The sequence below is a fragment of the Acanthochromis polyacanthus genome, chromosome 12, assembly GCF_021347895.1.
Source record: "Acanthochromis polyacanthus isolate Apoly-LR-REF ecotype Palm Island chromosome 12, KAUST_Apoly_ChrSc, whole genome shotgun sequence".
Classification (NCBI taxonomy): domain Eukaryota; kingdom Metazoa; phylum Chordata; class Actinopteri; family Pomacentridae; genus Acanthochromis; species Acanthochromis polyacanthus.
This window is the reverse complement of record NC_067124.1, coordinates 9,251,021-9,268,810: the sequence shown is the minus strand read 5'-3', so window position 1 is coordinate 9,268,810 and position 17,790 is coordinate 9,251,021. Positions and strand designations below refer to the sequence as shown.

Below are 17,790 nucleotides of genomic sequence, written 5' to 3'. Positions count from 1 at the left end.
CAGGCCTGGACAAAAATGATGGTACCTCTATAAAAGATTGAAAACTATTTGACCAGAGTGACATGATTAACTCAGGTGTGTCATTTAATTGACATCACAGGTGTTTCCAAACTCATAATCAGTCAATCTGCCTATTTAAAGGGAGACAAGTAGTCACCCTGCTGTTTGGTGAAAAGGTGTGTACCACACTGAACATGGACAACAGAAAGCGAAGGAGAGAATTGTCCCAGGACATCCGAAAAAAAATGATAGACAAACATCTTAAAGGTAAAGGCTATAAGACCATCTCTAAACAGCTTGAAGTTCCTGTGACAACAGTGGCTCATATTATTCAGAAGTTCAAGACCCACGGGACAGTAGCCAACCTCAACCAAACACAATTTTCTCATGTTTTTCGTGGTGCACACAACGAAATTAAAACCAGTGTATTTCAAGCGGAGGATATATTTCGTGCCACTCAGAACGTATTTAAAACTACTGCAACTACGGGTTTGATTTTATTTTCATATCTGAATCTTAATCACACCTGAATAGAACATTTAATTAATCAAATATTCCTCGTGTGTCATATTTCTCCTCGGTCAGATTTAAGCGAGTTAGGGCATTTTGAATGGGTATATTATATTTTTAATGTAAAAGCGTTGCGAATCCAACGCTATATTTTGCATTACTTCATCCCATATTTATAATGTAATGCAGGGGTCGGCAATTAGATGTGGCTTCAGGCCAAAATTTGTGTAAACATCATTCGGCCGTTTGACCGAAGGGCCAGTGCGCTGGTATTTATTAAATAATTTTGTCTCGTGGGTATCTGATGCCCATAGTTCAGCAGGTTAAGCAGGTGACTCATGTACAGGAGCTGGTCTCTGATGCGGGTTTGATTCTGGTCTGCTGTATTATAATATTAGGGAAATTTTTCATACACAAATGCAGATTTCTAAAATGTAAACCTATTTTTATTACGTTTCATAAAGAAATGTCTCTATTCTTCTCATCACTGAAACATATGAAAAAACGGACTGCTGTAAAACTTTTTAACATGATTGAAGATATCAAACTCATGGACAACCCCTAACCCATTGGATATTCATGCGGACAGACTCCTGTTTCAATTTAAAAAAACAAAACAAAATGTGCAGCACTTCGGCACCTTTCTTCTTAGGTGGTGTCTGTGTAAAACAATGTCCAACATGCAAACAGCACACCTAGCGCCATGAAGCACAAAATGCAGGTGTAAATCAATGGGGTGCTGAACATAGTAATATTCATAGCGGGAATAATAGATAATAATAATAATAGGTAATAGAATATTCTGAAATTAAGCTCGACTGTAGACAGGTATTTTGCAAACACTGTGAACACACACACACACTAATATATGTTGGAGAAGCAGATCATAGCAGTAAAGTCAATTATTTTAATAATTTGAAGAGACAATATATTATTACGCTATATATACATATATAAACAAAATACTGACTAATGAACACATATTTCTATATAAAACAATATATATAATGTCATTTTCTGACATATCTTTTTTAATATATATGTATGAATTATATTGATAGTCTATATGTGATTTGTATAATAATTTTCTCTGATATATAACTTTTATCTATTATATATATATATATGTGAATGATCATACTCCATCTATGATTTATATCACTTCTAGCTCTTGTTTTATATAAAAATATGTGTTCATTAGTCAGTATTTTGTTTATATATGTATATATAGCGTAGTCATATATTGTCTCTTCAAATTATTAAAATAATTGACTTTACTGCCATTATCTGCTTCTCTAACATATATAAGTGTGTGTGTGTTTACAATGTTTGCAAAATACTTGTCTACAGTCGAGGTTAATATCAGAATATTCTATTACCTATTATTATTATTATCTATTATTCCCGCTATGAATATTAAAATACGCCGAACCATTTGTCCTGTATCATAGCTACATGTATGACGTTTGCAGCAAAAAATAAATAAAAATAAAAACGCGTGAAAATCAGTTTAATATTCAGAGTTAAGATGGATTAAATGTGCAGTTGAAGTTTGGAGAATGGAGAACACACCTACTCAGTCAAATGTTAGGTACCATCTGGCCCCCTCTGTTGACCTAGGAGGCTGATATTGTATATACCGGGGGCACCGGAAGCATATAACCACCTTATTCCCACAGCTAACGTTACCCCCCGGATATATGGAACACCAAAAATACATAAAAAAGACACACCACTACGTCCCATAGTTGACAGCACTGGATCAGTCACCTACAACCTCTCAAAAGCATTACTCGAAATCATTAAACCCCTCCTTGGTACATCAAAACATCACTGCAAGAATTCAAAACAACTGGCACAAGAACTCAGCAATATCACAGTACAAAAAGACGAAATTTTCATATCACATGATGTAGTTTCTCTATTCACAAAAACACCCGTTGACATCACATTACACATTGTACAGGAACGACTCTCTGAGGACAGGACATTGAAAAAACGCACAAATCTCACAGTAAATGACATTATCACACTACTTCGGTTCGTCGCCACATCCACCTATTTTCAGTTCAAAGGCACAATATACCGTCAAAAACAAGGTTTTGCAATGGGAGACCCACTATCTGCAATAATGAGCAATTTTTTCATGGTGGACCTGGAAACAGAAGCCATCCAGACAGCACCCAGAAACTGTAGACCCACCCTCTGGAAAAGATACGTCGATGACATCCTGGAAACAGTAAAATCTGGACACACGCAAGAGCTCACAAACCATCTGAACAACATAGACCACACTGGCAACATACAATTCACACATGAAGAAGAAATAAACCGGACCATCTCATTTTTGGACATCAGCATACACCACAGACTAGACGGCAGCATCAAAATGACAGTTTACAGACAACCTACACACACGGACCAGTACTTCCTCTGGACATCAGAACATCCCACAGCACACAAACTTTCAGTAGTCAGAACACTCTACGAACAGACTCGTATCATAACAGACGATAAAGACAGACAGTAGGAAGAAAAACATACCAAGAATGCACTTACAAACTGCCAATATCCGACATGGGTTATAACCAAAGGAAAACAACAAGCCAAAACCAAAGAGAAAAAACAAAAGGAAGCAAAATCAAAACACACACAAAAATCGGACAATAAAAATAAGGACTTAATCACCATTCCATATATCCGTGGGATAACAGAACCAATACAATGCATTATGAGAAAATCTAACATCAACACTGCAGTAAAACCACTTACAAAACTCTGGCAGCTATTAGTCCATCCCAAAGACAGAATAGAACCGGACAATAAATGTAATATCATCTATGAAATATCGTGCAAATCATGTAACAAAACATACATTGCTGAAACAGACTGGTCATTCAAAACAAGAAGAAAGGAGCACCAAACAGAATGTCAAAAGGAAACAACTGGATGCCTTACGAGAGCACAAAAAGAGAAAGCCGAACAAGAAAATAAAAAATCAGCCATCACAGATCATTGCAGAAGAGAGAACCACGTTATGGACTGGGACAGGGGGAGGATTATAACCTCGGAGACTAATAAACAGAGACGATGGATCAAGGAAGCCATTGAGATCAGGAAGCAGGCGGGCTACACCATGAACCGGGACGAGGGGGCCTACATCCTCTCGCATACCTGGGACACCATCCTCCGGAGACCACCGGACGGTGGGAGGCGTAGCCGGTTTGACAGATTCTGACAGTTCTGCGTGCACTCCAGATGTTGGTGGAGTTTATTTGTGTGGTGTTGACTAGAGAAAAGAGTTAGCATCCAGTTAATATGAGCATTAATGTGAATTACGGATGCTAACCAAGCTAGCTGCTCCGTCGGAGCCTGACTAAAGCTAATGTAGCATTAAGTTAGCAATGTTTGTGTTGTGTGTCATGTAAACAGCTGAAGTGAGTTGTGTTAGTGTGATGTGGTACATTTAGTTGATAAAACTGTCAGTGGAGACGCTGGTTCACATTAATGTAACGTTTAGAAAACCTACATGTGGTTAAAATAGTAAGGTTAAGGTTCTGTGTTGACAGTAGTCCTGAATATCTGCTGAGTCTCTGAAGTTAAACTGGAGGAAACAGTAAATCTACTCTCTAATGATTAACATTGTTTAATGACTGATTCACATGTTGTTGTACGTATTCCTGCAGTGTAGATTGGGAAAATAACCTTCCAGAATATGACCGAAGTCACGATTAAAAGTGCAGTTATTCCATTTAAATTGCAGCACAGATAAGCTGGATAATAAAATCTTCTCCCCTAAAGCTAAAGTGACTGCAGGCCTTTCTGTCTTTTAGTGCTTGGAAAACTACATGACAGAGGAAATCTTTCGAGGGTCACTTTAAGTCTCAGGTCTAACAGAACACTTGTTTTTAGTTTTATAGATCAAACTTGGCTCAGGAGTTTCCCTGACCAAGGAGAAATGGCAGAGGGTGCAGGAGGCAAAATCAAACTCCCAATTCTGCAAGTCGTTGGCAGTTTGCATTTGGGGCACAGAGGGACTGAGGGAGAGAAGCGTCACAGGGGCCAAATCAAACGTGGTCAAAGACTCTGTCCCCAAGCGTCCCCTGACCCCAGAAAAAGTGGCTGTCATAAGAGGTAAGTACCTTATAACCCATTATACAACAGTTAGTTCCAACTGAGTAATTTAACTGGATGAGAGGCATTCTATGAGTGCTGATATACAGTACAACATCACTGGGACTTTTTACAGACCTATCACTCCAGTGTACAGTCATCCTATTAACTGTTAATTAGCATTACAGGGAACCCCGACACACAGCAGAAGGAATTACAATCACCGGCTCAAAATACATGATTTGAACTCATTTTATTGATTAAAAAACTGCATGCGGGGACTCGTGGCCATAGTGTCATATTGTCTCGGCTTGCTGCGGCGCTGTGTACGGAAGCCTGTGAGGACGCGCAGAGAAACGGAAGGAACATCAATAAAAGTAGATTTTTAAAAATTATGAATGAATTGAGAATTGTAAAGGATAATAATCCCGACTCTTATATGAATGGATTTTTTTCTCCCACCCCTACCTCTTTTTCTTTTAAATTGATTTCTCACAGCAGCTTTGTCGTAGTTTGCTAAGTCAAATACTTTGTCTTTGGTGACAGACTGCCTGAGGGACCGGCTTCAGAAGATGGGCTATCCAAAGGAGGCCATTGAACAGCAGCTGGCCCTAGTTAGACGAGCCATATCAGAAAAGATTAGTGATATTAGGATGAGGAGCCCTCAGACAGAGGTGAGTATTGCGTTCAAACTCTTGCTCTAGTTTTTCGGCAGCAGTGGTTAGGGACTTCAGGTCCAAAGCTTTTTTCAGTGTATTCAGAATACACACTGCAGTCCCTTGCTTTGTACTGGAGCAATTGTAAATACTGAAAATCACACCACTCATTTAGTAGAGCTGTAACAGTTCACCTAACCTGTGGTTTGGTTCAAACCTCAGTTTTTGACTCACGGTTTAGTTCAAACCTCGGTTTTCAAAACTACTAAAGAAATGTTTTGAAACTTTTGAGACGAAATGTCTGGATTTTATTAAAGAAATGTTGCACTGCAATAAAGAACATGAACGTTATATTTAAGTGTAACACTTTTCGTACCAGATCACAATAAAAAAAAACTTCTCTTAATCTGTTAAAGCAGCACTGCAGAGCATTTTACTCTGGTTCACTTCAGCGGCCACCAATGGTCTTTCAGGTGCGTTGGAGAGGCCATTCTCTCTGTTACAGCACCAAGCTTCACAGAACAGACTTGGAAGAGAATATTTGAAGGTTCAAAAGTTCTGCAGTGTTGCTTTAGCTATCCAGGAATACAAAAAAAAAAGTGGATGGGAAAATCGGACCAGGGTGGATAAAACTATACTTCCCATATAGTATTGAAATGTTCTTGAAATTGCTGTGTCACTTGAATGAGGCAGTGGCTAAAATATTAACAATTTTTCTTTTTCTGTTTCTCTCTAGGGAAAGCAGTAAACTGCTGCTGTCAACGCCACATACTTCTTTGCCAAAGTTGTTGGTTGGTTTAAAAAATCAATAAAAATGACAAACTGCAATGAGTTGTCACACCCCATATGTCCTGTTCCCAATTCGGAGGGGAAAATATCCGAATACATACACAATTATACACATGCATAGATGTCTCTGGTGCCCAGTGTTAAGATATTTTTTGTTGCAGCAATAGGTTTCAGTAAGTTTTAGTTTTCAATTGGACCAGTACGTTCCTAATGGTTTGACATCCTAATGGGACCAGTACATTCCTAATGGTTTTACATCCTGATGGCACCAGTACATGCCTAATGGTTTTACATCCTAATGGGACCATTAGGTTCCTACTGGTTTTACATCCTGATGAGACCATTAGGTTCCTAATGGTTTTACATCTTGATGGGACCATTAGGTTCCTACTGGTTTTACATCCTGATGGGACCATTAGGTTCCTAATGATTTTACATCCTGATGGGACCATTAGGTTCCTACTGGTTTTACATCCTGATGGGACCATTAGGTTCCTAATGGTTTCTTCTAATGGTGTTCCAATTCCCATTAGACCGGTGGAATCCTAATGGTTCCTGATGGTTTTACATCCTGATGGCACCAGTACATGCCTAATGGTTTTACATCCTAATGGGACCATTAGGTTCCTACTGGTTTTACATCCTGATGAGAACATTAGGTTCCTAATGGTTTTACATCCTCATGGAACCGGTAGGTTCTTGATGGTTTTTTCTGATGGTGTTCCAATTCCCATTAGACCGGTGGAATCCTAATGGTTCCTGATGGTTTTACATCCTAATGGGACCAGTAGGTTCCTACTGGTTTACATCCTGATGGGACCATTAGGTTCCTACTGGTTTTACATCCTGATGGGACCATTAGGTTCCTAATGGTTTCTTCTCATGGTGTTCCAATTCCCATTAGACTGGTAGGATCCTAATGGTTCCTAATGGTTTTACATCCTGAAGGGACCATTAGGTTCCTACTGGTTTTACATCCTCATGGAACCGGTAGGTTACTGATGGTTTTTTCTGATGGTGTTCCAATTCCCATTAGACCGGTGGAATCCTAATGGTTCCTGATGGTTTTACATCCTAATGGGACCAGTAGGTTCCTACTGGTTTTACATCCTGATGGGACCATTAGGTTCCTAATGGTTTCTTCTCATGGTGTTCCAATTCCCATTAGACTGGTAGGATCCTAATGGTTCCTAATGGTTTTACATCCTGATGGGATCATTAGGTTCCTACTGGTTTTACATCCTGATGGCACTTTGACAGGCGTAGCAACACGGTCTTTGAAGACTACATCCGGACATTCCTAAAAGGCAAGCAGGAAGCTTCAGGTTATCCCCCTGACGCAACTGATTAGCAGAGCAGGGAAAAGTACATCAGAGAGTACAAAGCCAACCAAAATGTCCAACTTGACCCTGCCAAAATAGAGTTGAACCCGGCTAAGAGACAAGTGTCTAAGCTGTGTCTGAACAGCTTCTGGGGAAAATTTGCACAGAGAACAAATCTGGTTCAAACCACTTTAATCAGCGAACCTGAGGAATTTTTCAGCTTCATGTTTTCAGGTAAATGCACAATTCGATACTTCACTTTTCTCAATGACAAAACAGGTCTGATTCAGTGGTGTTACAACGACCGCTGCCTCGTGCCCCCGGGCCGCGCCAACAACATCTTTATCGCGGCATTCACCACCGCTTATGCGCGTCTGAAATTGTACAGTTATTTAGAGCATGTGAAGGAGAACGTGCTTTACATTGACACAGACAGCGTGATCTATGTGGTTAAAGACGGTGAGACTCCCCTCAAGCTGGATAACTATTTAGGGGATTTGACGGATGAGCTAGGGGGTGACAGTATTCAAGAGTTTGTGGCTGCAGGTCCCAAGAGTTACGCCTACCTGACCAAAACACAGAAAAAAGCGGTGCTGCGTGTCAAAGGTATCACACAGACACGGGAGTGCTGTGAGCGGGTCAACTTTGACAGCGTCAAACAGTTGGTGGAGGGCTACCTGTGCGGTTCAAAAGAGGGTGTGATTCAAACCCCTCAATTCAATATTACGCGTGATAAAAAGGCTTTCTGCTGAGAAATTCAACATTCCACAAAAAGTTCAGGGTGACGAGATGCAACATATTTCACATTACATGTAGTTCAGTTACAATTCAAATTGTCTCAAGATGCTTTTCAGAACCCATATGCCTGAATCCCCAGAGCAAGCCCTTAGGTGACAGTGGCAAGAATAAACTCTCTTTTATCGGGAAGAAACCTTGAGCAGAACCCAGCTCATATGAGGGGACTGCTGGATGGTCAGGTAGAGACAGAAGAGGTAGAGGTGGTAGAGGAGGGGGAGGGGTGGGAAAGGTGGGTGGGGGACAAGGAAGCATATAACACACATTGGGATACATGCATGATAAGAGTAACATAGACGATACATACAAGGTACAAGTCAACATTGAAACTGATTTATAAGTTGACTGTTATGGTGTAAGGCTCTTGCATTAAATATACTGTACATATAGGTCCCGCTCGGTTTCTCACTGGACCTGCATCGGCGATACACTCACCAGGCTCTTGCCTGCCTATTTAGTTTTGTTCCCCTTGTTTTGCGAGTACATTGTTTGTTTGCTTTGTCTAGCTTATTGTGCTTGGGGTTTTTGTTTTGTTTTTTTTATTTCCATGTTGAGCTTAGTTGTTAGTTGTTAGGGTTTTGGTAGTCTTGCATATTTTGTATTAGGTTTGGTTTAGTTTCCCCCCTCTCAGTTTAGTTTCTTGTTCTTCCTTGGGTTGAGTGTGTTTTCTATAAATAACAATGAATACATTTCTTTAGATTTTAAAGCCAATGAAGAGAAGCCAGTATAGGAGAAATATTATCTCTCTTGCTAACTCCTGTCAGTACTCTCACTGCAGCATTTTGGATCAACTGTAGGTGTTTCAGAGAGTTGTTGGGACATCCTGATAGTAAGCAATTGCAGTAGTCAAGCCTTGAAGTAACAAATGCATGGACTAGGTTTTCTGCATCACTCCGAGACCAGATGTTCCTGATTTTTCAAATATTTCTCAGGTAAAAAAAAGAAATCCTACAGACATGTTTTATGTTTAAGTTAAAAGACATGTCCTGGTCAAAGATAACTCAGAGGTTCCTCACAATAGTACTGGAGGCCAAAGTAATAGAATAGAATCACTATTCATCCACGAAGGGAAATTCAGCAATAATACCATCCAGAGTAACAATATTCTAAAATGTTTGGGACCAAATACAATGACTTAAGTCTTGTCTGAATTTAGTAGCAGGAAATTACTGGTCATCCAAGTCTTTCTGTCCTTAAGACAATCTTGCAGTCTGGCTAGCTGATTAGTTTCATCTGGATAGATAAACAGAATAGTGTTGTCGGCATAACAATGAAAATTAATACAGTGCTTCCAAATAATATTGCCTTAGGGAAGCATGTATAATGTGAACAGTATTGGTCCTAAGACAGAACCCTGAGGAACTCCATGGTTAACCATACTATGCGCAGGACAGTCATTGTTGATGAGCACAAACTGGAACCTGTCTGATAAGTAGGATTTAAACCAGTCCATTACTGTCCCTTTAACAGTGGTGGAATGTAACGGAGTACAAATACTTCGTTACTGTGCTTAAGTACATTTTTCACGTATCTGTACTTAAGTAAAAAATATAGAGTATACTTTTGACTTTTACTCCACTACATTTTGCAGCTATTATCTGTACTTTCTACTTCACTACATTTCCAAAATGCACCTTGTTACATTTTATAATTGATAAGTCGCCAAATGTCTTCACAAAGAATATTGGATGCATTCATAGACTATGGTTGCTGCCTCGGAAGTTTGAACCAATCACGTTCTGTTATCCCGGCCTCCAGTGACAGCAGAGCGTATATTTGGAAGCGGCAGTGTGAACATGGACACGGAGACTGAGACTGAGTCCAGCTACCCTTGGCCCTATTTAAAGGAATTGTTTAGATATATCGGTTCTAAGAGGGACTCGTGGATATTCCAATGCCTCAGCTGTCTGCCGCAAAGGAAAAAATTGCTGGCTTTCAAAAATTCCCCTTTGAATCTTAAGAAACACATTGAGGTAAGCGGAACTCTTGCAATGCAAAGTTATTTTCACGGGATCATACACGTTAGCCAAAGTTATATTAATTTTGTTTACTGACATCATGTTATAAATGCTATAATCTAGCAGAGTACATATTAATATACAGAAACAGCCAGAAATGAGTACAACGGTGTTTTCATTATTTAGCTAACTTCCATGGGAACGTGAGGTAAATTAGTTTGCTAGCTTGACGTAATTTACAATGTAATACAGGGTCTAGCTTTTCTATGTTGTGAAATTCGTATTAATGTGCACGTTTGCACTAGCTCAATGCCTAGATAGTGCAGGTAAAATTAGTCTTATTTTGTCTTTTTATTTTGACCCTTTAACAGCATCCCTGTCTCTTTATGAATCCTTTTTAATGTTTTCATACCCTAGTAACAACAATTTTAACCTGTCGGTGGTAAAAAACAAACACTTAAGGGAACGTAATTTATCACAGGCATAAGCTTGTTTGTTTCACAACAGCCGAAAAAAAGAGGAAAGTGTTTATGGATGATCCTTGCCAGCATTAAGATGAAGCATTATTGAATTCTCATGTTCGCGACCTGTCAGAAGCTAAAGAAAAGAGAGGTTTGAAAAAGGGCAACTAAATTTTTATTTTTCACAGTTTATTAATCTGCCGATAAGTTAGCCCATTTGATTAGATAAATGACTGAAAAATGTGACATGATCTGTCTTTTCCAAATCTTGAGATTTTGTCCTCAAATTCCTTGTTTTGTTATTGCACAAAGATCTTTAGTTAATTGTGAAAGTGATTGGAACACCTGATTCTGATTATTTGGATGGGTGAGCGAATATTTTTGGCAATATATTGTATATGATACTGTGAGATAGGGTTCTAATGGACAAATGAAGGGTAATGTGTCTACGGATAACCATGAACTGAAGAAAATGGGAATCAATGAACTTGACTGAAAATAGCCACAGTCAACATGTTCCTTGTCTTTTATTTTGTGTCCATTAGCAGTACAAGTTGACAACATAATACGCTGATCTTCTCGTTATTTATTTAAGCCAGTGGTTCTCAACCCTGTTCCTCAGGACCCCATGTCCTGTATGTTTTAGGCTGCATCCATATCTCCACCCTCTGGACTTGCAGACTGAGCCCTCGCGGACTTCAGTCATACGTAATGTGGCGTCTTTACCGTCATCACGTAAAGTCTGCAAGAGCCGGAGTCTACAGCATTATGAATGGAGCTAATAGACAGACTTGGAGTCCGTTTCAGTCGTTTCTGTGACACTGTTTGAAAAACTATCATGTACATTGGAGGACTTGCTTTTGTCCTTTTTCCGCCATTAATTTTCTCAGCTCATGATTTCGGCTTCAGACTGCACAGCTTTTATAGGCAAGACGCAATAAAAAATTCGAAAAATTTAAACGTCACGTCCGTATTGCAATGACTTGTGGGTAATCAAACTGGTGAAGTCTGCAGAAGTGTGCACCCCAAGCAGACTCTCTGGAAGTCTGCAGAAAGTCCGCTTAAGGCCCCTTGTGGACTGGATGAATTGTGGATTTGGACAGCCCTCAGCACTCCCGGACTTCCCGTGAACGCGCCCGCAAAGTCCGCAAGTTCGCAAGTGCGGTGAAGTCCAGAGAAATAGGCTGAATCCCAAACCGCCCCCTACACACTATCCCTACACACTACCCCTCCGTTTGCGCGTTCCCGTGGAGGGTCCTCCATATTAAGGGCCGTCCCAAACCGCGTAGTGCGGAGGGGGAGTGGACTGTTCAGCTGTTCAGTTCACTGTTCACCTTAAATAGCGAGTCTGCATCGATGCTCACTCTGAATGGAGGAGGAAACAACATATCGATGTAAGTTCCACATTCGTCCATTATTTCTCCTACGCCTTTTTCACACTGACAGAACATCACAAAAAGGGTGGTGAAAAAAGATAAAACAAAAGAAACAAATCTTCTTCTCTGCTGACGTTTGATTTAATTGTGCACCCCCTGACACCTTAAAATTTGAACACAACTAACAGAATTCATTCATTCATTCATTTGTTGGATTTGAAATGCCAGATAATAGGATTGGAAAACATGTGAGTGAAAAAATAGTGGGATGCTTTCGTCTTCTGGAAGCAGCAGTGATCCTTGTTAGTTGCAACCTGTGCCACAGCGCTACAGCCATGCACAGTAGGCGTCTTTGTGTTACCATGGCAATGACGTCTTCCATTTTCCGGCGAGGGTACAGGGAGTCCCATTCCTGACGATCGTATTTATACCCTCCCCCTTCAATAATAGGTGCCTTCCACAGCTGCGAGTGTGACTTCTTTTGGAGTGACACTCGGTAGTGGAGGGGGAGTGTGTAGGGGGCGGTTTGGGATTCAGCCTTGGATTCAGCCTTAGATGCCTCCCTGCTCCAACACACCTGACTCAAATGATCAGCTCGTCATCAGGCTTCTGCAGAGGCTTGATGACGAGCTGATCATTTGAATCAGGTGTGTTGGAGCAGGGAAGCATCTAAAACATGCAGGACATGGGGTCCTGAGGAACAGGGTTGAGAACCACTGATTTAAGCAACTATATGCAGATTTAGTGAAAAATAGAGAAATCTGTGAACTGACAGCTGCATTTTGTTTGCAGAAAAACACTAATGCAAATTGTGACATTACTGAAAGTCCAGATTCTCAGACAAAACGCAGAGGACTTCATGACCTTGGTGTGCTGCATCTGTGGTCTGTTTGTGATGATGTCCAGTGTAAACAACAATCTTGATTGATGGAGGTTCAAAGAGTAAAAATAATTTAAATCACCAAATATGTAATTTATTTACAGCTATGACAAAAAGCCTGACATCCGATGTTTTCTCTATGCTTATCTTCTTGACAGTTTATCTAACATTTTTTTTTACACAGAATGCTTCTGAAAGCAAAAGTTGCATTTAGATGTTGCCGTTCTTGTGATTTAATAGCAATATGCTGATCAGGAGAAATCTGTGCATTTTCAGATGATCAATTTGACAGAGACTAAATAAACAGATTGATTTAAGCCACTGAGGAGCCAGACACTACTGCACTGATAAACTTCATCCACCAATGAGCACAATTGCACTCTTAGGCACATCACAGGTATGACATACTCCATCACCTTACACAGAGAGAGCTGTCAGACTGTCAGACTGTCAACTGCAGACTGCAGCAACAATTTTACACTGACTTATACTGGCTGGAACCCAGATGATATTGTGGAATCAAAGCAATAGCTGAGCCATTAATTATCAGAAAACTACAATAATTAAAATCACTGAGCTTCATCATAAAAATGCAGGCTTTAATATTGCTTATCTTTGTGTAGTATAGTTTGACATGATCCATTTAGAGAGGACACCTTGCATTAAATAAACAAGATTCTATTTCCCCCCCCCCCCCGTATGGTCAGTACTTCACTGTTGGTGCCATGCATTCACTGTGGAAGTCCTGGTCAAGTTCATGTCAAACTCGCCAGAACCCATCTGAATATATTTTAGTCTTATGTAAACAAAGAATGAGCTCCCAATATTAATCAAGTTTCCATGTCCTCCGATGTCGGAATGAATTCCATTATTAACCCTTTACGCTTCCGTGCGTAGTAGGTATACCTTATTACACACAGAAAAAAAGATTCCACAAAAAACGGCCATAATCCAACCTTTTACATCCAGACAACACAAGCCAGTAAACTATTTTGTCCAAAACATGTCCTGAAGTCGGTATAAAATCCACGAATCGGTTGTTTTCAAGGAAATGCACCTTGCGATGTGCGTCCAATATTCCCTGTATTTTTCGTCATTTTTTTTATTTAAAAATAGAATATTAGGGATTTTTTGTACTGAAAACGGCTGGAATTGACTGAAGCTCAAAGGGTTAACCTCTGAATTTATATCTCATTAAGAATGTAAAATATGAAACAAGTATTATTCATAGCCATACACATGAAGTGTAACACATGTCCTCACTATGACATATATTTTAGTATCTCAAGCACATTTCACACATAATTTGAATAAACTAGATAACACGTATTTTTTAAATTGTATAATCTTGATTGTGGCTTATGCCCTATTGGATGAATTATGGTGAGAGACCAACAGATCGCGTTTGCGCACATAATATCATATGTTGTAGTTCAGGTTAATAAATGTTAGTTTTCTTCTCCCTCTGAGGACAAAGAGAGAGTAATCAGATTACTAGAAGTTGTGCCAAAGTATTCTGTCCCCGCCCAGGTCTGGAGTGAATCAAGATACAAAGAGAATTATGAAATTAAAACGCGCACAAGCGGTCTGTTCACTTTCCCATGATCCTTAAAACATACTTTAAACAATCAAAGATAACATACTACCGAGTATACCAGCTAATCCAACAATATGTGAGTTATTAGTTCCTAATTATGTTTTATGTGTACTCTATTTACTATTATATGTGTCACAGTGCAAATATGATAACATAACATACATAAGATGGTGAATCAAACAGTTTTCCATGTCTTTGCAACCTGAATAAAACAGAATTTATGATTAAAACACAGAAATTCATGATAATGTCATGGCATTCAGACGTCAAGAGGGGGCAATGTTGAGCTGTGGAAGAAATTGTGTTACACAGACATTAAACTTTCATAATTAATATCTTCGGACAGGAATATGCTAGAAACTTCAGAGTTGGATCAGAATGCATAACAAGTTCTTATTATGACATTGGTAATCACACAATCACAAAATATATTTCACAAATATGAGTTTTGCAAAAGTTCTTGTGAGCTGCAGAGAGAGTCTTTCTGCAGCCCCTCAGAGGTGACAAGGAGACTATCGGTATTTATGACTCTTATCTGATGGGAGAGAACCTGAGACAGAGCGGAGGTTCAGCAGGGGGGGCTGAGTTCATCAAAGCATTCCCCCAGCAGTGAGAAACATAGTCTTCCAAATGGAGATTTTAAAGGTGTGAAAGTTCTGTCCCCTCCAGCTCTCAGCAGGAGATCTGGGTGTCCTTCTGTTGGAAACAATAAGGGAATATACCTGTCCCAATTTTTCCTCCAGAAATACATGTGTCCTTGTTTGCCGAAAGGAGGTTTCCTTAACCAGGGTCAGATGTCATCATAAATGAATTTATGATGTCTCTAGTGGATGGTGGAGATCTCTCTGGCCATAAAAATCCTCTTTGGAGCACTTTGTCTGTTTGTTTAAGGCCTCTCTGGCTGAAGAGAGCCTGTTTTTCTGTGAGGTGAGATCTCCTCAGGAACTTTTGGGCCCCTTAATGTGGATGTTGTCTACACACAAAGAAAATAAATTCCTCGGGAGCACAGTGCTGAGACTACCATCTGCGGCACCATTTTGGAGGTACTTTTTCATGACTTTCGTGATGCTCAAAAATAGGGAGAGGTAGATAAAGGTAGGGGCTGCACAGTGGAAGTGTGGTTAGCACTTTTGCCTTGCAGCGAGAAGATCCCCGGTTCAAATCCCGGGCTGGGCCTGCGATCTTTCTGCATGGAATTTGCATGTTCTCCATGTGCATGCGTGGGTTTTCTTCGGGCACTCCAGCTTGCTCCCACAGTCCAAAAATATGCTGAGGTTTATTGATAACTATAAATTGCCCGTAGGTGTGAATGTGAGTGCAATTGTTTGTCTGTATATGTAGCCCAATGACAGACTGGCAACCTGTCCAGGGTGTCCACTGCCTTCACCCGAGTCAGCTGGGATAGGCTCCAGCACCCCCCGCGACCCTCGTGAGGATAAAGCGGTGTATAGAGAATAGATGGATGAATAGATAAAAGTAAACATCAACTCATCTGGTCTCCTTTACTTATTTTTAAACCTCTGTAGTTGCTTTGAATTTCAGTTTACTGACAACTTTAGGCACCCCTCCAATTTTAGCTAAGGGGTCATTCCGTGTGGTTTCACCAGATGGTGGTTGCCGCACCATTTTCAAATTAGTCCTAAATTTGCATGCCATTAGATAGTCACAAAAGTACTTTCTATGCAAAATTGTAGGCCTGTAGCTCAAATAGTTTCTGAGTTGTGGGGGTCTGAAATTTTCAGAATTTGGGCTATAAAAAGCCTCGCCAGCATTTTTTACATCTTTAAGTGGTTATTTCTCAGCCTCTAGACATACCAGAGAGCTGTAAGTTGGTAAACAAGGCCTTTGCATGTAGGAAGTGCCCCACAAACATCCCCAGGTGTTTCCCTACACTCTGCAGGCCGTGGGGGCTTGCTAAAAATTCCAAAAAATTAAGAGACACCTACTCACGAGTGGAGTTTGGGACCTTAAAAGTACTAGAAATACTGCACAGAAGTGTTCTGACACCCCTGGGTTCCATTCTACACGAACTTGTGTGATAACTTAGCAAACTGGAGCTTTCTAGGTACCTCAGCTTGGAAAATATGAGCTGCCAAAGTTGGACAAGATTTTAATTGGCTATTTTGGGGGGCAAAAATCTCAGTGTGGGACAGGTACCAGAGACCCCAAATTTTTCTACAAGACAGTTCCATCTGTCGTCTATCACTGTACAAAAAAGCAGCAAGGTTATATTTGTAGTTACTGAGATATTCTTACTCAAAATGGCATGGGTGATGTCAAAATCGTTTTTTGCTTTTCAGTACTTTAAATTGGGATACAAGTATTAGTAGTCATTCCAATGGTAGTATTATGTATGTTTTGTTCTTTTTGAAATGTTAGTTGTTAAAGGTGACTACCTTCAAAAAGTGTAATGGTATAACTTAGGTATACCTATGTTATAACTTAAGTATAACTTCTTTTGCTTGTAACATGACATTGTACAATTAAATTTAACATATTTAATCCCACTGCACTGATACTGTAAAATTCAACATTATTGTTGTATTTCTAAATTAATCAACCATAAATCACTACAGAGCTCCCTGAATTCAAGTTAGTACATGTAATTTGTATGCGTATGTTATAATTACATGGATGCATTGCAAATGGGTGTCAACATGTCATTACACTTTTTGAAGGTAGTCACCTTTAACAACTAACATTTAAAAAAGAACAAAACATACATAATACTACCATTGGAATGACTACTAATACTTGTATCCCAATTTGAAGTACTGAAAAGCAAAAAAGTGTAATGCCCTTTTTGTGTCACAAGGTCTGGTTTAGAGCCATACCTGTAGATATCATGACATGTTGACACCCATTTGCAATGCATCCATGTAATTATAACATAATGTTGTTGAATCAACGTTCATCCAACCATCAATCTTCAACCGTAACCAAAATTCAACCTTCTTAACCCTAATTCAACATTGATTTAACATCTTTTGCTATCTAGGTAAAGTGTGATTTATGGTTGAAAAGCAAACGTTGACTCAACATTTTATCAACCTTGCGCTTTCTGTATGATTTCTACGTTAGGTCTCAACATAGATTCAACATTGACTCACCCATAGTTTGCTATCTGGGTAGGTATCACGCTTATTGCTTTGTTTTGCTCATTATTGAGTGAAGAATTGTGGAGTTTGCTTTGTGGAATCCCGGGCAACGTATCAGGCCTGCACCTTGTGTTTTTTTGGAGGGGAAGAATTGCCGGCTTTGAGACTAGTTAATGGTGTGCACACCCTAGCTAAAGGGACAATTTCAAATAGAAAAAAACTGTTATTCTGATTC

At 39.7% G+C, this 17,790-nt stretch overlaps 1 long non-coding RNA gene across 1 annotated transcript; it reads left to right on the top strand.

Moving 5' to 3' along the window:
- The first annotated feature begins 4,428 nt into the window (after positions 1–4,428).
- LOC127536552 (uncharacterized) lies at positions 4,429–6,354 on the top strand. The gene is made up of 3 exons (XR_007945579.1): positions 4,429–4,644; positions 5,170–5,297; positions 6,016–6,354. It is a non-coding gene; the product is annotated as an uncharacterized LOC127536552 (long non-coding RNA).
- The last annotated feature ends 11,436 nt before the right edge of the window (positions 6,355–17,790 follow it).